Genomic DNA, 21,647 nt, shown 5'->3' with positions numbered 1-21,647 from the left:
TTTTAAAATATACATATTTACAAGATGTCTATTGATCAAATAAACAGTTAATATGAATGTCAGTAATAAGTGAAACAAGTTACTGTTTGGATTCCCAACTGTTTGGCAACCCCAGAGCATGGGAATAGCTGGGGAAAATCAAGGCTGATAGGAGAAACTGGAACAACACTAGTCTAATCATGCTGAAAAGAAGCAGCAAGTTGCATAGTATGATTTACCAAGGAGAGAATATCAGATTCTGCAGCACACAGAGGGAATCAATGAGATTTAGACATTAGGGCCAGTTGTGACACACTGGTATGACGAGTGTCTTGTGGCAGCGCTGGACAAGGTACAGATAGACACATCTGTGATGTAATGGTATGGGAGCTTCTCTGACACAAAGGAAAGGCAAGTGGTTGCTGGAACAGGGTGTTAAACACGTCTATTGGCTTGGCTCTCAGTGGTGCTGAGCTTTCATTGACTGGCATGTGAAAATCAGGATGGTATCTCCCTAGGGGAAAAAAAAGATTGAAATTGATGAGTTCTGGGCACTTCACCGGAGGGACATTAATCCCACTTGGAAAAGACGTCCCAGAGAGAGAGAAACCAGCAGAAGGTGGACAATGTTGGGGGTGAGCTGGAGAACAGAGATTGTAGAGGCCACCAGGAACCGCAGCGGCTCCCAGGAGCTGGGGCACCAGAAGAACTAATGTGGTATTTAAGATCACCGGGGGGCTGAGTGAAAAACTGCTGCATCTCATGAGAACAAGGAGGTGAAAAGAAGGTGAAAAGACAGGAGGCCCGAAGACCCGTCTGCTGTCTCCAACCTGTTCTGCTGGGCCAGGTTATCGGAGACTCTGTCACACCCTGTTCCAAAGACCCCTATAGTACATCTGATCACTGTACGGGGTCAAGGGCTGAACCTAACCCTTATGTTTGTTGTTGTCCCTTCTCTCGCGGAAGGCAGGATTTCACAGCACTCTGAGTGGTACTTGGGAAGATTTCACCACTCCGCAGCTGAGTACTTTGGACCATCCCTGCAACAAGTCTAACAAAGAGCAGTGCCCTAATTGGAGCATGTTTGCAGAAAGAGAAGGAGGCTCTGAGAGCCTTTGGCCCTCTATATCATGCTTATTTCTACCTTTTTTACGGCATAAATTAAGGTTCCAAAGAACCCAAGTGCTGTTTTAATTACAGGCATTTGCCCCATATGTAGCTGCCCCCCTATTAAATACCAGGGGTAAATAAATACATTAGAAAATAAAGGGCTCCGTTTACATTTTATTAACTCTCATTGCAGCCACGAGCCGACAGGTATTTTGTGGGGAGGCAGCACGGGTTAGAGGTGGTACCTAGCAGTTTAACATCCAAGAGCTGCAGCCCCAGGCAACTGGCATCCCTGCCAGTGCCCTGCTTTCTCCTCCTCTCCCGCGGCGAGCAAGGATGCACTGCAAAGCCCTGCACATTCCAGCTTTACACATTGTGTTTTTGTGCAGGAAATTTCACATCCGGGAAATGAAAGGCGAGCAAAGACGTGGAATGCAAAGGGGAGAGGTTTTTTTTTTTTTCCTGGTTGGAGCAAGTAAAACCCCCCTTGATTGGAGGAGGCACTGGAAATTCGGGGTTGCCCCCCGCCCCAAGCCCCGGGAACTTGCAGCCGCCGTTGCCCTGCGCGGCAGAGCTGGAAGGCGAGAGGGGGCGAGAAGCAGCGGGGCAAGGGCTGCAGAGCCGGGTGGCTCGAGGGGCTGGGGCTGGGGGTTGGGGGGGGGGGGGCTGCACGGCCCCGGCCCAGCCAATCCCAGCAGCGATCACATCAATGCAAATAGGAGCACAATGGAGCTAGCAATAAGCACGCTGCAGCCAAGCTTGAGCGGGGCTGCGCGTGGCTGACGGGCCGGCTGGCCAATGGCAGGCGGGCGGGCCGGCCAGGGGCCAGTGGCGGCGGCGCGGGGGCGGGCCGGGCCAGGCTAGGCTGCGCGCGCGGGGCGGCTGGCTAAACTTCACCAAATAATAGCTGGCTGGGCTTTGGCTGCCGCAGGAGCCATTTTAGGTAAGTTCTGCGCCCAACTTCGGCGGCGGCGGCGGCGCGGCGCTGGCGGGGCCGGCCCGGGCGCGGGGCGCCGCCCGATGAATGAACTCGGCGGCCGGGGCCCGCGCGGGGCCGCCGGCGGGGGGGCCGGCCCGGCCATGGCGGGGGGCTCCGTCCTTGGGCTGCGGCCCGGCCCGGCGGGTCACACCTGTGGGGGCGGCGCGGCGCGGCCCGGCTGGTTGCGGGCACCCCCGGGGCCGGGCTCCCCGCGGGCAGGGGCTGTTCCCCTCCCCCCGGCAGCGTCGCTGTGAGGGGGGCGGGACCGTCTGCCCCGGAGAAGTTGTGGCCCGCGTCCAGCGCTCCGCCCTTCCGCCGCTGCCCCCGGCCCGCCGTCCGGGACGGTACCTGGCCGGAGCTGGGTCGAGCCTGGGGGGCGGGGGAGGCCGCCCTCCTGCCGCCCTCCTGCCGCGGAGCTTCGCGCGCTCACCTGCGCGCTGCCCGCCGGCCGCCAGGTGCGGGAATCCCTCGCTGGCCGTTTGGGGGCGGGGGCCGCAATGCTCCGGCAGCGTGCGGGGCCGAAGTGGGCCCCTGCCAGTGCCCCTGCCCCGGGGGCTCTGGGGCTGGCGTGGTGCGACGTGCGGCCAGCCCGATGCCATGGCACTGGGCAGTCCCTCCGGAGCGAGCCCGTTTGCAGTGACACGGGGCGCTGCGGGCCCGGGTGGCATCCTACAGAAAATCTGAGCCGGTGGCGAACCATTGCCACTGTGAGCCAGTAACCCCCAAAGGAAGTATGCTACAGTTGGAGGAGAAGCCAGGTGGAGTCCAGAGTCAGTGCAGTCTTATGTAAAGTATCCGCTGTGGCTGTATGTAGGGGTCTAGGGCAACGGATGGGATTTAGGATCTGTGTTTGCCAGCGAGTAGTTAGAAATCAGATATGCTTCCAGATATTGGGTACCATGGTGCCCGAGTAGGATGGCGAAGAGGGCTGCCTGGAATGTACGTATGGATTGCACACACTCCTATTGCAAAGCTGTTTATTAGCTGTGTCAGAAGAGAATCGGCTGTGCAGCATTTCTGGGTGTCTGTTCTCTATTTTGGTTAGAATTATAGCAAAGTAAATCCATAATTAAGTCTTAAAACTTTAAGGCTAGCAGAGAAACCCCTTCAAAGGCCAGGGTACCATCTTTAAGGGCTTCCTGCCAACTGACCTATGGCAAGCAAGGTCATCTTCCACCTTGTATTGATTAGGAGATAGAAATGAATGCTATTAAGGAGCAACTCTTCCTACAGAACTGCCTGATCTGTTCTGCCTCTTTTGCTGTATGCAAAGCAGACGCAGATCTATTGTGACATTGCAGCCATGTCACAATATAATGGCATCACTGGCACAATAGAGTCTCATCTCATTCATGCTGCAGTCATCTCCAGGTTACCTAGCAGTTATGTTACAAAGCTTTAATCCTAATCATTTTGATTATTACTTTGTGGAATTATCTGTATCCTTACCAGTGACTTTACTGATAATCAGAATAGATTTCTTAGTGTTGATCAGTAGGGTTCTTAAGGTAAACGTTCTGAGAAGTCAGAGAGAGACAGACAAACAATATAAAAAGATGAAGACAAATCATCAGCTGATATTACTGGCTAGTGGCACACTTAACAGCTAAGATTTTCTCTATTTATCAGTTTACTTTCCTGACTATTGTGCTAAACTCAAGTAAAGTTAGGAGCTGAGGAGGATGAGTACACAGACTCTTTGTAGGTGCACAGGGAGCTGGTCTTGCTGGGACAGCTGCTGGCTTTGGATGTGGGAGATCCTTTTACTAACTTTGGTATGGAAAGTGCTTGGTTTATTTTTGAGTGAGTTGAGACACTTCTTGTGAAAACATAGTCTCCTCCTTCCCCTCACCCCCTCTTTAGGAAGCAGGGCAGATGCTTTCTGGGGCTAAAGAATGTTGGGTTCCTATTATTAGGTCAGTAGAGTAGCAGAACAGATTAAATGGTGATCCATAAGGGTTAGATTTTCCTATGCATCTATATAGAAGGCTCTGATTCCTTTCTCTGTAATTGCTGGCCTCATTGAAGTGGTGTCTTTGGGAATGGCCTGATTGTTAGAGTAGTACTCCCAGACTGCCTCTCATTTCAAAGCCTTTCATTTACAGGTTTACAGATGCTTGGCAGGTGGCACTGCTCATATTGCTGAATTGTCACAGTGTTAGGTTGGTTAGAATATAGCCGAAATGAGAGGGAAAGTTGAGCAGTGCTCATGTGAGCCCACTGCAGCATGTTAACATTGTTCCCACAATCATATCCATGTTATAGGTAAGAAAGCAGCTGCTCCAGTGCTGTCTTTGATCTTTTGTTTACTTCATTCAGGTGGCATCTCTGTCATGTTCTTCTCCAGAAGGAAATTCATTTTGGGCCACCCAGCACCACAAATTCTTCAGACTTTACTCTTTTTTGCACAAGAAATAAATCCCTCTTGGAGAAAATTGGCTGGTTCACTTGTAGGCGGTGCCCCCTCTACTCTAGTTCTTTTTGGAGCTGCCATCCCCTGGTGTCCTCCTCACTGACTTGGTAGAGAAATTATTGTTCTTCCAGTACTGACTCTTTCTTCTCTTTAGTTTTGAGATGTTAAAGGTTAAATAAATTTGAGTAAATGAGCAACCTTTTAAAATCACCTGCTAAGGAAAGGTCAGCAACTCCCTTTGGGGTCTTGGATGTGTCACTTGAACAATCTGTGCCTTAGTTTCCCCTTCTATAAGGGGTGTGTGCGCACATAGCAGAGATGTGTTGAAGGTTAATGAATGATGTCTATATAACACTTTGAAGGTGTAAAGTATGATGATATAGTATGCAATATTATTAGGATTACATCCCAGCAAAACCTCTGTGGACACCTTATGTCAAGGGATGGCAACCTTCGGCACGCAGCCCATCAGACTAATCCACTGGCAGGCCACAAGACATTTTGTTCATGTTGACCGCCGCAGGCATGCTCCCCCTTTTCCCCCCCATAACTCCCATTGGCTGGGAACGGCAAACCGCAGCCAATGGGAGCTGCGGGGGGCTGTGCCTGTGGATGGTCAACGTAAACAAAATGTCTTGCCGCCTGCCAGTGGATTACTCTGATGTGCCAAAGGTTGCCAACCCCTGCCTTACGTAGTGGTATTTAAAATGTTGCGAAATAAAAAGTAATATTTTAAACTGACTGACAGTGCAAGCCTGGTTCTTCACTCATTGGGATCTACGGACAATGTCTTGGAAATTGTTGCTGTCTTTTTTTTTTTTTTCTTAACATCCAAAGCATCTAAACACAGCCATGGATTGTGATATTTCTCAGAAAGTAGCAGTCCCTTTTCAGGGGTCACCTCACCTACGTTAACAATTAACTAGCTTGATCCTCTGAAATTAGCCAACTTTTTTGCACCATTTTTTTGTGGTGTGTGACTAAAGTATGTTCTTTTTAGAGGGTGTCATTAAGCTTTGTCACAATCTATTTCAGTGTGTTATATAGCAGTTTGCTAGGTGGAGAGAACTGTGCCTTATTTAACTAGTTACATTAACCCTTCTTTCCATTCTCTCTTATATATCAGAATTAGGAAATAGGCCCTTTCTGTGCTACCAGTCTTTATTAGTAGTTGGTTTCAGTAGTTTCCTGGGCCCTTTGTCATCAATGTTGCTAGATCCAATAACGCATATCTTTTTTGCGATCCGCTGATTTCTAGTGACTCAGTAAATTGATGGTGTTCAGAAATGGAGATGTTCCTTATGTTGCACTGTTGCATCTCTGAACGAGAAACAAATGCCTAAATTTCTTTCCCTAGAACTGTGGTTTCATAATTTTTAAGATTAATATCCCTTGAGGGATTCTTAATAATTTCTCCATAATAACTTCTCCAGGGACATAAAGTTTTACAGGTAGATGATGCAAAATATTTTATTTAATGGTGTGTCTTATTTCTAAAGTCATTTGCTTATAAAGACAAACTAAAGAGGCTAGCAGCTAAACTTTTGGCCTTGCAGAGCAGCGAGACTTGGCTCAGGGGCCTTTGTGCTTTTGTATGAACTTGTGGGGTTCTGGCCTGAGTTCTTGGAGATAAGAGCTAGTATCTTGCACATCTATATACAGGAGGGGATTTGCTCTTGAAAAGGAGAGAGGGAAGGATTGACCAGGCTCCTGCTCCTGGTGACCATTAATAAAGGAATGTGGATTTGGTGTGTTGAGTACAGGGGAACCAGGCAGGTTTCTAAAAGACCTTCTCTGAAGTTGTCTTAAAGGAACACTGCCAAGTCCTGTGAGCCCTAAACTTAGATTCTTTCTAGAGGTCAACAGAACCTTACATGAGTAGAAGAGATTTTTAATTACTACTTTAATTAAGAGGGAAAGCTCTTTTTGCTTCCAGGGAGGTAGATTGTAACCCTCCACTGAAATGTTTGAAAGGCACATACTGCAGCTTTGTGCTACCGCGTGGAAGCAGAGGTAGAGCTGCTGCCAGGAAGTGGAAGTGCCCAGTGTCCAAGCTGGGTGAAGTGCAGAAAGCAAAATGCACAAAGGGAGTAAGCTGTGGGCGTTTAGTAACAACCCCACACATGGATACAATAGTGGCCTATTTCAATTTAAGATACCTCAAAAAAGATTCCTCTAGGCACCTTGGCAAATAATAGAAAATCAGTGTTACCTCTGCCCCCAAAGTGATACACTAGATATTATTGTAGTCTGTTAGTATATTGGTGGTAGCCTCAAGGTCCTGATTAGCATGGGGGTCCCAGTGTGCCAAGTCTCTACAGGCACCTGGGGATAGACAATACCTGCCCTAAAGAGATTGTAGTGGAATTTCTAGATGCCCAATTGAGTGACAGAGTTGGGGGCAATCTTGCTGACATTCTTTTGTAACAGTGAGTCTTCAGAGAAATACAAAAAACGTGTGTGTGTGTGGGGGAAGCTTATGATATAAAAAGAACTCCAAAATAAAAAAAACAAAAACAGATTCTCCTATTATTTAAGGCTGGTAGAGTATTTTTTTCCTATGTGATGGGACAATGCATCCGACCATCATAATCTGTCCTTATATGGGATTATCTAGCATGCAGTCTAGTAATCGGACAGTATGCGGCTGTTATTATTTATTTAATATTGATGTTGTGGTAGTGCCCTGAGGAACTGCTTTCATCTCTGCTCTTGGGTTTTAATGCTCAAGGCAGGCACTTGGTGGTCAGTTAGGAGACTGTTTCCCTGGGGCTATTCCAGCAGGTTTGTGAGCTCCCTGGGAAGTCAGTGAGAATTGAGGGTACTGCGCCTGATGGGATTGGGCCCCAAAATCTTCAGGGAGAGGCAGGCACTTGAATGACATTATTAGTTAATAGCATCTAGGGATGTTTACCCCTTCACCACTGTAAGGTCCCTTTCCATGGAGGAAGTGATGCAGTTGGTCCTTATGCCTCAGCCAGAAGCTGTTTCCTTACTGCCTGGGGAGTTGTATTATTGCCTCTAGAGAATACTTGGATTGCAGTGGGTGTAAACCCCGCTATGAAACCAGGAACAATGGGAGGAACAAACCTGCCGAGGCATTTTAAATATGGAGGCTAGTGAGGGGTCTGAGTTCATTGGTGTGCAGCCTTCTCCACACATGTGAAGAATCACATGTTTTAATCACAATGTGCTGTTTCTAGAAGTCGCACAGAGAGACCGCTAGTCCCAGTTTATGTTCCTAGTGTGAGTACGTGCAATGTTCAGGTTGACCGTGACAGTAAATAAAAGTCAAGACATGCCAACCTTAAGCATCTCACAGTGGTGTTATCTGGTCCCTGCTGCATGCATGTTGTATTTGCCATCCTTCTCTCTCCTTCTTTGTGTACTTCAATGTATTTTTGTTGATATTTAGTATATTACAGTATATCCCTAATTTCTGCAGTCTGCCTTTCTCCCTAGCTTTAACTGAACAGTCTTATTGTTGCATTAACAGTTTTTAGCTTTTAATTTTCTCTCTTTTTTTTTTATATTCTGTGATGTTAAGATGTAACCCTCCCCAGCCAGTGGCTCACTGGGAGGAATGGACTCGGCTGGAGCCAGAGGCTGGAACTCTCTCTGATGTCTGCTTTGAGGCAGCTCTCAGCAAGTTTGGGATTATAGAATAGCAGCTTCTTGAGTCACTTTTGTGTGGCTCCATCCTTGCCACGGAAACTTCTTTTTCCAAATGGAAGTGAGGAATGTGCAGAACATGTGGGGGTATAGCAAATTTCTGAGACCCCCAAAGTCCTGAGAGCTCTGGAGCCCAATTTACTCAAGTTAAAAAACAACCAACCAACCAGCCAGTGACTCTAGGACTGAGCCCAGACTGGGAAAGCTTCACCCCAAAGGAAAGTTGTTCTGAGTGTCCAAAATGGACATACAATGGAGTCTTCCACAGTGGGAGCACTGCCAGCACAATGCAGACATCCCTGCTTATTCCAGATGGTACTAGACTCCTCCAGCAAAAGAGGGGAAAAAAGTAGAGAGACAGTAGATTCTAAGTCTGGAATGGACCATTAGATCATCTGGTCTGACCTCCTGTATATCATAGTTAAAAATGTCTTATTTCCAGTCTGATAGATAAGTGAGTGGGAGGCAGCTGCCCTGGGATATTCTGTGAGGGGACACCACTCTAGCTCAGGAGGAAGCACTGTGACACAAACAGGGAGAGGGTGTGGGGGTATGTGTGTGGTGGTAGTGAGATGTTAAAGAAAAAACCACCCTAACTTGAGAGGGTGTCTTGGAAATTTTTAGGTGCCTTATTTTTGGTGCCCAACTTGACACCTTGGATCAGACTCTGAAGTGGTGAGGGCTCCCAGCTCCAGCTGAAGTTGATGGGAACCTCCTTGAATTTTAGACTCAAGGTGTCTCTAGTTGGGCACCCAAAACCAGTGGCTACTTTCAAGAAGTTTGGCCCATGTGTATTTATTAAAAACCTACATTTGTCATGAGGATTTAGGGAGCAAATTGTCCTCTTGTCTATTAAACCTCTCTCCTCGCAAGCCATGGAGAAAACTGAAAAATTGGGGTTGGTCACTCACTCTCATTTATGCAGGCGGGTCTGTGGTCTCTCCTCGACTTGTATGTGCTCGTGTGAGTGTATATACACAACGAGCTCACTTTAAAAATTATTTCTGGTGTCAACACAACAATGTGACTGGTTCCAGGTGTGTTCCCCTTATTACATATTGACAGTTTTGCTCAAACAGGTAGTCTCTCTGAAACCAGAGTGAATTTCTTAAGTACAGCCACTAGGCACACACAGACCCACACAATGTGCATTACATCCCCAAATGAGGCCAGTGCTAAGTTCTGGGTGAAGCTTTACCTACCCAGAAGTCAGGAAATTCCAAGTGATGGTTCTTACGAGAACTCTTAGCTCTTTTTACATATATAATAAGTTGTTAAGGCTAACCCTTCCTACAGAAATAAACAGCAGGGCTTTGCTACTTATGAGTAGTTAGCACTTCTATTCCTATGGAAACCATAGCCTTGCGTTTTCTGGCTTTTGTGCATATAAACACCTGAAACGTAATCCTGAATTAATATGGGGTTTAAATTTAATGCCCTTGTTTTTTTACAAAATAAAATAGTGATTAAGTGCACTGTGTGTATTTGTTAAACACCTGAGAAGAGAGAAGAATGGAGTTCTCTCTGAGATTCTCAGGTAACTGTCTGGATCCAATACTTTGTGCTCACTTAAGCCAGGAAGGCAATATGTTATCTGTGTGTACAGTGTGCTGCTCTTTTTTAGTTTCTCTTTTAAAGGTTTGGAAAACCTACATTTCTTATTGATCTGTCTTGGTTCGTGTGTGGTGCCCTTCACAGGGGTATTTGAGCACTTCCCAGAATGCACGTATGAAGCGATAAATGTTTCACTCTTCCCGCTCCAGCCAGCTGGGCCTGGCTTTGTTTGTTCTTGGTATGGTGTTATTGTGGACAGGCTGACGGGAGCAGCGCTTGCAGTTAGCTGTGAAGACACTGAGGTTTGTGGTCACCCTGATCTTTCGATAGACAGTTACAGATTCGTGGGCCAGTCATCGAGAAAGTATTTCCTACACACATACAAGCCTAATTCTTGAGGACAGTGGTTCCCTCGCTTCACTGGAATGTAGCTGCCTTGGTCACTCTTGGAGGTAGCTTGGGACAGTCCCATGGAGTGTTTGGGAAATGAGGACCTAGCACTTGAATTTGCCCTGGTATCCCAAAGGAAGCCAGCGTATAAAGTGGTTTTCTGCTGCATGTGGTGCTGTGTGGAAGGCTGCATGTTTAACTAAATGTAGCTTTTTCAAGGATGGTGGTTTCATACCCAGGTGTAAAGGGTTACAGTAATGAGGCCTGCAGACTCTGAGTGCTATGCCCAAATCTGACAGGAGGGAGGGTGCAGTGCTCTGGGCAGCTATCTCTGGAAAGGGAGTTCTGTGGTTGTGTGTCCAGTTGCTTTATGAAATGCAGGCAGACACCGGGGTGCAAGCTCCCCTGCTGAGCTGAGGGTGGTGTTAGAGAGGTGCTAAGCTCTTCTCAGTGCTTCACTCTCCCCACCAGCCTCTCCTTGATTTTCTTGGCTTCAGCTGCCACTCTTTATCCAGTCACTGCTCTTGGAAATGCTGCTGCTCATGTCTGATATGAAGGGGGGTGGTCATCTGAGCATGCCCCGCCAATAGTCCGTGTTGTCCTGATTCCCCCACGTGGCTCTCATCTACTTGAAGTCACTGGGGATGAGGATGGATCCCAGTGAGATGAGGGCTGGGGTAATGGAGCAACAGGTAGCCATCTTTACTGGGTGAGGCCTGAGGGGAACCGTGGAAGCCATCTTAGTGTGATCCTGCTAAGCGTGTCCCATTTCTGAGTGGGATGTGCTGAGGACTTGTGGTTGACATATTAGGAAAACTTTTTCACTAGGAGGGTGGTGAAACACTGGAATGGGTTACCTAGGGAGGTGGTGGAATCTCCTTCCTTAGATATTTTTAAGGTCAGGCTTGACAAAGCCCTGGCTGGGATGATTTAGCTGGGGATTGGTCCTGCTTTGAGCAGGGGGTTGGACTAGATGACCTCCTGAGGTCCCTTCCAACCCTGATATTCTATGATTCACCTCTGTGAGCCTCTGGACTGGCTGCAGGTGTCTCTAATGATCAGCATTCTAGGTGGTAACTGGCATTACCTGTGGGTGTTTCTGCCACATATGGTTTGGACTGGGGAGGCGAGGTGTTGGGGTGAGTTGTGGGGTTCCCCATGAATCCAAAGCATAGCCAGTGTGCTGTGCACCTCTTAGCTGCCAGGAGGGGCACAGCAATGCTCCAGCAGAGGGGAATGTGAGGGCATAATGCTTCCTGTTGGAGGATTTCAGGGCTTGTAATGGGCTAGGTTTTGTTGGAAAAGGGATTCTGTAAAAATGGCCTTCTGGGGCTCCATTTTTATCATCCCTTCGTCACTAGCTGCAGATCACATGTGCTCGGTTTTATGATTGAAAAGATGTACACAACCGCCATTCTACATACTTCCCCATCTGGGCTCACTCTTTTTCCAGAAATGAAAGTACTACAGTCTGCCTTTGTGACATCTGTGCATTCCCATTAACCTTCCCTGCACAGGTCTCACCAATTGGAACTTAGGCATCTTCAACAGAATTGACTGCCAAGGAATCCAGCTGCCTCTCCTGGAGCAGCGTTGTTGGCTCTGCAGGTCTGACAGGAGTTAAAAGCAGTAAAACTTTACTTTAATTAATAGTCGTCTGACTTCGATGCACATTGGGGCAGGTCTAGAGTAAGAAGGGGCTGCTTCTCATTAACCAGTCTTCAGAGCATTTCATTTATCTCTTCAAAGGTTTGAAGTGCTATGTTAGGTGCGTATTCAGAGCTTAGAATCATAGAATATCAGAGTTGGAAGGGACCTCAGGAGATCATCTTGTCCAACCCCCTGCTCAAAGCAGGACCAATCCTCAATTTTTGCCCCAGATCCCTAAATGGCCCCCTCAAGGATTGAACTCACAACCCTGGGTTTAGCAGGCCAATGCTCAAACCACTTGTGGCACCTTAGCTCTTGGTATGTAGCCCATTCATTACAAATTACAACCTAAACATACACACAGCCTGCCCATGAATGTGTGCCCCCCCCCCACCCACACCTTCCTCAATAGTCTGAACAAGCTTTGCAGAGTGCTTGGAAGGATGAGAAAGTGACGGGAGTGGGGAGAGGTTCCAAAATGAAGGATTCCTGCCTTCCAGACAGCAACCTGCTAGCAGTACCCTCTGTTTGGTAGTGAGGGACACCAGCTCAAGAGGCTCTTAAAACATGTTAGAGTACATGACACAAAGGCATGAGGACAGTTGCCACAGAGCCTTTCCTCATAGTCTGATAGCTAACCGGCTGGACGGATTCTCTCCCAATGGTTCCAGGATGTTCCAATGCTTTTGGGATGAGAACAGTGACAAAACTGTCTTCCCAAAGAGTAACTTCAAAAATCAGTTAGGAGTCCTTGGAAATGTGGGCTTGGCCGGGAAGTGCCTTGCCAGCGAGATGGCTGTGTCCCTAGCAGGCCCACCGGGTCGAAAGTTATATGGTAGGAGAACATTCTTGCCCGAGGGGTGGAAACATCACTTCTGAGGGGCTGCAATGGCTGCAGCTGGAGACGGAACCATTGCTCTGTGAAGGACACTTGTCAAACCCAGGGGACAATAGATTTTGCTTCAATGTTCTCAACTGCCCATGTTTCTAGAGAGCCTCAGGGGCAGGCTGAGTGCTCCAGCGTGAGGCTCTGGGTGCAGAGCAGCAGGAGCAGCTGCTGCCATCTTGGATTAATCCTTCCGTGCTAGCTTCTCTTCGTCTCATGCTTTTTTTTTTTTTTTACTTAGTACAAGGGAGGCTAAAAAGCTGCGGAGAGTCAGGGAGCCCCTCAAACATGGCACAGACTGTAGTACATCTGTGTAAGATTGACTGTTTCAAATCCTGGGTCTCTCCAGCAGTTGCCTTCCCCTTTGCTGCCTGCCCCTCTGCTGTCACATGGACAGCATGCCTGGTAATGAAAATCATCAGGCTGTGTGGTGTCTGGGAGCCATACCCCCTGTAGGGGGCAGCATGAAGTGCACTGCCAGAACAGGCTCCTGGAGAAAAGTTACCCGAGGCAGACAAAGCACCTCCCTGAGTGCAGGAGACTTCTCCCTTTCAGAGGGAACAAAGTGGGCTCCCTGTCCTGGGAGCCAGGTGTGCAGGCGGATGCAGAGGAGGTGGGGCCATAGTGCTGCTGCCACCTGTCTCCGTGTTTGGGGTGGCTAGTGCGTGCCATGGCAGGTGTCCTTGTGTTCCTGGCATCGTCATAACGTTTCCTGCCTCCTCCTTCCTCCCCTGTCCTCCTCCCCTCCCCCAAATCCCTGTATGTGAGCTGAGACCTATAATTCTGATCAGGGCTGAAATGTAATGTCCAGGCTATAATCCAGGCCGCTGAGAACAGGATCTTACAGTGGCAGCATTGACCCAGCCCTGCATAAAGTGCCCTCGCTTCTCAAGGCTACTTTAACGTGGCTTATAAATAACAATTCAAAATGCACAGCACACATTCTGCAGACAACATACTGTGTGTGCAAAGCACATTGCCCTATCCCAAGAGCATGCAGCATAGAGCCTAGAAAGGTACAGGGGAGGAGAATGGAGAGAGTGCTCTTAGAAAGAATTCCTTCTGCAGTTCCACTGTGCAAGTCTCTGGAGTGAGTGCCCTGCCGTGCAGTGCACGCCACAATAGCAGAGCAAGGCTTGTCCTTGCTATGCTGTCTGTATTGCAGTGACACATCAGAGAGCAGGGTTCCTATTATGCTAGGCACTGTGTAAACATCTAACAAAAAGATGGTCTCTGCCCTACAGAGCTTACAGTCTTAAAAGCCAGCTAAATGGCCTTAACATTGAGACTGATTTAAAGGCTGTCTGCCACGATGAGCTTGTGCAACCTGGTAAATATTTACTAGAGAAGAATCTGGGCAGTAAAATATGAAATAGCTGTTTCTGTGGCTCACTCTGCTGCAGTGTCAGAGACAGGCAGGATACTGATGTCTATAGCCAAGAATCTGAATGCATGCTAGAAACTTTAGTTCAATTCCTCAGCCTCCCATGAGGTAAGGTAGTGTTGTTATCCCCATTTTACAGATGAGGGAATTGAGGCACAGAGGCTGCTTCTGCCCTGCTGTGCTTTGAGTCATTTATTATGGAAACTGGGTGCTGAGTGCAGCCACATGAGAATTCTCTCCTTTCTGGCATTTGACGTCCATTGTACTGAGTGGACGACAGGACTTGGGACGGGAGGGCCAACATTTTCAAAAGTGGCCTGTGATTTGGGGTGTTTCAGTCTGTGGGTGCCCAACTTAGGACATGTAATGTTTGATTTTTCAGAGGTGCTGAGCCCTTGACTAATAACCTTCAGGGGAGCTGCAGGTGCTCAGCACCTCTGAAAAGCATGTGTCTCAAGTGGAAAACTTTGGTCTAAGTAACTTGCATAAGACCAGCACTGTATTCAGGGTGGCGATGGGAATAGAAGTCAAGACACCGAAGTCAGTTCTCTGCTTCAGCTGCTAGAGCAGGAGTATGGCATTGCTGTCCAAGCTCTCAGGTTAAGGCTCAGGGCTATGCATCAGGCCAGCGGAAATACAGTCCTTTTCCTTTCAAACAACAACAAAATGTTATTGTCACTCTATTTTCTGATAAAGCTGCATCAAGAGTAGGTGATATTTGAAGTTTGAATTGTGGCTGTAACTGTCCCTCGATAGGAGTGGCGCCTTTGCGGAGTGTGAGGAAAATGGATTTAAGTAATAGTAATTTGAAGTAATGGTCAATTGAAACTAGTAATACTGCACATGCTTAGTAAACCATTTTGAGTAGGTCTACACTACAACAAAAAACCTGTGGCACCGGGTGTCAGATCCTGGGTCAAATGACTTGGGTTCAGGTTTATGGGACTAAAATTTGTAGTATAGATGTTCTGGCTTTGGCTGCAGCCTGGGTTCCAGCCTGAATCTGAATGTCTACACTGCAATTTTTAGTCCTGCGGCCTAAGCCCTGCAAGGCCAAGTCCGCTGACATGGCCAGACATGGCTGTGCTACAGGTCCTATTGCAGTGTAGACATTACCTCTTGTTACCTTGTGGTTCTGGTCTGAAAAGTGACAACATGGCACTGTGGGGCTCCATACTCATTATGACTCCCAGTCAAACTTATTGGGTGTACAAAAGGGGTTTTAACAGCAAGATCTGTAAACTCCACTGAGGGTCTGCGATCCAAGCTGAGTACTGTCCTGCTTGTGCACCATTGCCAATAATAAAGGTTCTCTGAGCTAAATGATGATGATGGTGATACCTGGGCGAGGCCATTGCCTTCAGTGGGGTTGTGCCGGTGGCCCAGAGGTTGGACTTCATTTAACATTTCCCACAATGAATGAGCTGGAAAGTCTATAGAGCTGTGTTGATGCTGCAGGGATGACAGCAGTTAAAAGCAGCATTAAATTACTTATTGGGTAGCCAGTGTTGCAGCTCTGCCCCGATGTACCCAGGCAGCAGATCTGTGCAGTAAGGAAGTGTTGTTTTTACAGACTCCTCCGAGTGGAAAGGCACTTCAAACGTGGGAAGTCGTGTTTTGTGGGAGACTGCATGTGTGTGCACGCATGGGTATCCTGGCAAGCATGCTGTCACCCTACACAGCTTGCCCTGAGACTGCTTCCTAACCTAGCCCCTCCCAACCCTTTGTGCTTTGTTAGAGCATTAGTGCCCATGCTGAATCTGGCTTCTGGCTCAAAGTGTCCTAGCCCCTGAGTCTGTGAGCAGTGTTCCCTCTTAATATTTTACATCCATGTGTGAAATGAATTTTGTTATGTGCATCAATATGGAGGTAATGTGTGGTGGAGGTGGGGCCGAGGGGTTTGGAGCGTGGGAGGGGGGCTCAGAACAGGGGCAGAGGGTTGGGGTGTGGGAGGATGAGGACTCTGGCTGGGGTTAAGGAGTTTGGGGTGCAGATTACTCCAGGGCTGCAGTAGGGAGAGGACTTCCCCCCCATCCCATAGCCCCCTCTCACCACAGCAGCTCACTGCCAGGTGAGAGGCACCTCTCTTCAGTCATAGCAACTCTGCCTGCCTTGTGGCCATGCAACTTACAGGAAAACTTAGCTTGGGAGGGCTCTTCCTTCTCACTGTCTGCAGCACCTGCCCCCCTGCTGGCATTAGGAGGCCTCTGGGCTCTATGGGACATAAGCCCAAAGCATTCAAAGCAGCTGACTGGGGTGTAGATTCCCAGGACAATGAGGAGAAGGTGGAGAGCAGGGTCCAGGCTCCTCTTTAGCTGTCTTACCCTGGCAGGTGAGCTGGCCATTCTCTGACTCCCTATCTGAGGAGCTCCCATTTCACTTCCAGCATCTCCCAGCACATTCTACAGCCCTGCTGCCTTCATGGAGGCCCTGTGTGGGTCCTATAAATGCTGTGCCAGGGCATGTGTTAATGGCATGGTCACAGAAGTGGGTACTCCCAAGATGTTCTGCCCTCCCACTGCATGCAGGAAGTTTCTATCCTTGCAAGAGTCCGCTGCAATTTAAAAAAACATTTTTTTAAAGTAGGAAATGAGATGCTAATTCAGCCCATATCCAGGAATGTGGATGCAGGTGCATGCGTTTCTCTTCTTCTCCCCCAGGGAAAGCTCTGCAAGGTTCATCCTGAGTGCTGCTGTGGCCTTCCCACCCACTTAGAGACAGTATGGCCTGGGGGGCAGCAGCCTGTAACCCTGCAGATCCAGGACATCTCCTTCAATGGCCTGTCTCTGCACTGCCCTTTCTCTGGGAGCAACATGTGCACTACCAAGTGTTGGATCTAGCTCAGTGATTCTCAAACTTTTTGTATTACTGTATGAAAGGGGCTATCTCAGTGTGACACCCTCTCTCCCCCCCCCTTAAAATTAAAAATGAAGGGAGGAGTAATTTAATTTTTAATTTAATTCAGTGGGGACTTGGGCCTGTCAGCCCCATGCATGGCCAGGCTCCAGCTCCGTGGGGCTGATAGCTTGTGACCCCCACACAACCACCTTGAGACCCCCTGAGGGTCATGACCCCCAGTTTGAGATCCCCTGGCTCCTAGAGGACTTGCTCTGTGGAAACCTATGGGTCCCAAGGAGAGTAAGATGGAGGATTGATGGCTCCTCCCACCTTGCTGCAGGGGGCTGGGTGGGCTCCCAGAGAGGGAGAAAGCAGATTTAACAGCCACTTTCCCCCGCCCTGGTCACCAGTTGCACATGCTTAGACTCTTTCCTGCCTGTTGTGTTGCAGGAGAGGCACACCTACCCTGTGTGTTTGCTGCCAACTTTTCATGAACTACATTCATTGTAACTTTGTTCAGAAACGGAGCATATCAGAATTTGGTTACTGAGAACATGAAGGGTTAACTCAGCCTGTCTACATGGTGACATAGATGAACTCCCACAATGGAATGCATTCATACTTGAGGAGAGCAGTCAGAAAAAATGCTACATCTGTGCAACATGGCTGTGCTAATGCTGCAACAGAAACTGAATTTGTGGCACCTCCTGACATTTGGGTACTAGATGGCTCCTCTGGGACTTCATTTCATTGGTGGTATCATGGAGAGATGTGGGTGCAGGCCCATCTACTGTACCTCTGCATTGGGAGAAGGTGGGCATTTTTATGAGCATGCACCAAATGGTGATTTCAAACAACCATAATTTTATGATCCTGTAGCTGCTGATTGTGAGAAGTCAGAGGGGAAGCAAAGAAACAGCCATATGCTAGGCAGTTCTCGTGTGGAATGACTGAGATGGTGGCCTGTAGACCTCGGGGCCAAACCTCCTCTGAGGTTCAGGGATGTCTCCCATCACTTGCTGCTGGAGCCTGCCTGTTGGCGTTCTTGCCACTGTGCCATCCAGGCCTGCTTGGAATAGGTGGCTCAAAGCTGCAGTTCCCCAGCTGCAGGACAGGGGCTGTGGTTGGCTGTCTGTCACCTGCCAGCTCCCTTTTACTGTCGGCACAGGTGCTGGACTGCATAGAACTGCTTTTTCAGTGTTCCCTTGCTGCTTCTGAGGATTAAAATGCACACCGGATTAAACTGCCTGGGACCCACAAGCCATTGTCTAGAGCCTGATTCTTGGCCAGCTGATTTAGAGAGACTAGAGTTAGGTTCGGTTGAAGGAGAAACCTGTCATACTTGGCTGCTCCCCACCACAAGGGCAGCTGAGTAGGAGATGCTGAGAATGCGCGAGGGGAGAGAAATGTAGCTGGCACAAAGATAGTATACAGGTGGCGTGTGTGTTTGGGGGGGAGGGCAATGTTTGGGTTGGTCCAGCGTTACTATGGCGGAGGGCTCACTGTAACACAAGAGAAGAGCAGTGATTCCTTCCAAAAGCTGGGTGTGCAGCACAGTTACTGCAAGTAGGTTTCAGAAACCCTGCTGTCATTCCCACCTCTTAGTCTGGTGACTAGTGCTGGTGTCCATCCCACCCCGGGAGGTACAGTGAGTCTGGGAAGTGCAGCAGTGCAGGGCACAAGAAGTGAACAATGGGGGGATGGAGACTTTCAGGGCTGTTGCAGGACAATGTCTGCTTTCATTTGAGTAGCTTCTTAACCAAATAATAGAACTTAATTTACAGCAAGCCTACAGATGAGCTTTCCTACCCGTTCGCAGGGTGAGGTACGCTATCTGTGTCCCTTCTCCAACTGTCAGGTTATCCATTAGGCTTGGTACTCATTGAAGATATAGGTCTAAACCCTCTTCCTTGGTTGGTGGTTTTCCTTTTCCTTGAGCTGAGATGTCCTGCTCGGACTCCTGGCTCATTGCAGTGTTCACTGTGTGGTGAAGAAGGTTCTCAGGAAGGTTTATGCTATTACCCTGTTCTAAAATAACTGGTGTATTAAGGCAGTAGAGCAGAAACCTGGTTAAGGCACTGTATTCAGAGACACCACAAATAGCAGGGTGAACGTTTCTTTTGCATGGATCTGGTGGGAGAGTTGTGAGGCTCAGATAATGGTAGATCAGTTAACACAGCTTGTGGTGTTGGGATGAGAAACACCTAATTTATCAATTTCTTACTGTGGCTCATCACCATAGTATCTGGGTACCTTCCATGTAAAATCAATAGCATAGTCCCTAGTGGATGCCCTGGAGTCTCAGGTGTGTTTTTCCCTTTTCAGGGTCATAACTCTGCTTGGAGCAAAGGTGGTATTTGTCAATAGGGGCTCAGAGGTAGGAAAGTGCATAGGGCTTGAGACTATCGTTCTTATGATGGAAAGGCCCTTTTGGAGGATGGTTTAGCAGTGTTTTCTAAAGCTGCCAAATGTCCTGTGTTCTGCAGGATTTGCAGTCAACCACACATTCCCTCTCAATTTTGGTGTTTCTTGCCTATCTATTGCAAGTACTGTTTCTCATTTGCATTGTGCCCTGCTACTGCTTCCTTTCCCAGCAGATGCTGGTCAACAGCTGGGCCACAGGGATGATGTCAGTGTTGCTGCGTGGATTGGCCAGCAGGGGGCAGTGTATGGTGTAGCCAGGATTCCGTTTTTCTCAAACGACCTAGAATGCCAAGTCTGAATGCTCAGCTGCAGGCAGTGCTGTGAAGTATCTCCATATTTAAGATCAGAATATTTTAGGAGACAACAACCCTGAAGCATTAAATGTCATTTCCCCATTTCTGTGCACTTGCAAGGCACTCTGAGGGAGCTCGGTCCAGGCAGCGCTCATAGAGCTTCGAGAGGTATTTGCTCCCCAGCAAAGGGATCTCTGTGTTTCTGAACTCTGACTCTTCCTTTGACAGTCAATTGTGTTGCTCAGAACACATGCTGCAGTTCCCCACCCCCATCCCTGGTATAATATTGTCTGGGCCAGTGGACTTATTCCTACCAGGTTTCTGCTAGTGGCATTGATCCAGGAAGCAGAGAATATGCAATGTTAGAGCAGCTGCTGGGATGAAGAGGCCAGCAATGAAAAGAGGGGCGCTCTGCTCACTGAGAAGCTAAACTGCATGCTTACAGCTCCCAGGAATTGGGGATGAGGAGGGAGCCTGGCTGCATTGGGAGTGTGTGTGTGTGGACATCTGCCCCAAGAGGTTCTGTCTCCACATCCTGCTCACTGGAAAGGGAGAGTCTTCTGCCTTGACCTTGTAGCGAGGTTACAGGCTCCCAGCCCACTGCCTAGTAATGCTGCCCCTTCCTTTCACTGAACTGCTGGGTTATTTTTCACTTGAAAAAATTGCAACCAAATAATCCCATCCCCTTCTCCACCCAGATTTAGGAATGAAGCAGGGTTTGGGGGAGGGGACTGCAGAGCCCTGGGCTGGGAGTTTAAGTCCTTGCTCCAGATTGACCATTTCTAGGGGGTGTGGGCCCCCTTTGATTCCTTAGGCAGTGCAATGGGAATGCAGTGGGGTCCTTCTCTGCTGCACAAGTCTGGAATTTTAGCTTGGATTCCCACAGTGAATGCACTGAGCAGCTGCAGATACATAAACAAATTCTGCTGCAGAAAGAAACTGTGGGGAGAGGCATGTTCTGCTGCTGCCAGGGATGCATAAATGGACAGCCTGCAAACAGAATAACTCCTAATGGTGAACAGATCCCTCTGCCAGGCTCCTGGGAGGAGGGAGCCCCCATAATACAGCGTCCTGTAGAATGGCGAGTATGCAGTAACGCAGTGATTCTCAAGCTGTGGGTTGGGACCCCAAAGTGGGTTGCAGTCCCGTTTTAATGGGGTCACTGGGGCTGGCTTAGACTTGCTGGGGCCAAAGCCTGAGCCCCGCTGCCCAGGGCTGAAGCTGAAGCCTGAGCCAACCGCCCAAGGCCAAAGTTGAAGCCCAACGGCTTCAGCCCTGGGCAGCAGGGCTCGGGTTACAGACCCCCTGCCTGGGGCTTCAGCCCTTGGATTTTGGCTTTGCCCCTTCTCTTCCCCCTGGCCTGCTTGGGGCAGCAGGGCTTAGGCTTTACGCGCCCCCCTCCCCCACACACACACTTTGGCAGCAGGGCTTGGGCGAGCTCAGTCCCCCCTCCCGGGGTCATATAGTAATTTTTTGTTGTCAGAGGGGGGTTGTGGTGCAGTGAAGTTTGAGGAAACCCTGCAGTAGCGTAACAGCTGCAGTGGGCATTGTTTTCCCCTTAAGGAGAGGCTTTGCTGGACCCTGCTGCCCTCCTGGAGTAGCATGTTGATGTGCTGCATTGGTTAGATGGGGAGGGGTGAGGGAGGGAGGGAAATAGCCATCCATCTTAGTTGTGCCCCATTGCTATTTGCAGACACTGAGCTATCTTCTCCAATGCATCTTCCTTAGCAGAGTCCCTCTCACCACTCAAACCACAGGAATGTAGTTTTTTTGAGTTCCTCCCACTGAATTGCACCAGAGGTACCCTGGCTTCAAGCTCCAGTGGCTTTGCTGGCTGAGACGTGTCCAGCTGAGCAGCCCTGCCTGGGAACAAGAGCTGATAAGGCAGTAGGAACAAAACAGCTCCAGGAGGATGTGTGGGCCTTTCCTTTTGTTGTTCAGTGAATTGAAGAGGGTCTTTGAGAAGCCAAGCAGACTGACAAGGCAGGTACCCAGGGCCTGCTGCATGTCCACTAACACCTGGTCTGCGCCAGTAGCTCTTGCTGACAGCCTTGCCAGGCAAGTGTGTGAGGTAC

The 21,647-nt window shown here is 48.8% G+C and overlaps 1 protein-coding gene across 4 annotated transcripts in view; it reads left to right on the top strand.

The window, feature by feature from the left end:
• The first annotated feature begins 1,947 nt into the window (after positions 1-1,947).
• The window catches only part of CHD6 (chromodomain helicase DNA binding protein 6), a 183,065-nt gene continuing 163,365 nt past the window's right edge, over positions 1,948-21,647 (top strand). For all 4 annotated transcript variants that reach the window (XM_073309956.2, XM_073309953.2, XM_073309955.2 and 1 more), the window contains exon 1: positions 1,948-2,032. The gene's annotated coding sequence lies outside the window, so the exon portion shown is untranslated. The remainder of the gene's footprint in view (positions 2,033-21,647) is intronic.

The sequence above is a fragment of the Lepidochelys kempii genome, chromosome 13, assembly GCF_965140285.1.
Source record: "Lepidochelys kempii isolate rLepKem1 chromosome 13, rLepKem1.hap1, whole genome shotgun sequence".
Lineage (NCBI taxonomy): Eukaryota > Metazoa > Chordata > Testudines > Cheloniidae > Lepidochelys > Lepidochelys kempii.
This window is presented reverse-complemented; position numbering and strand designations above follow the sequence as displayed.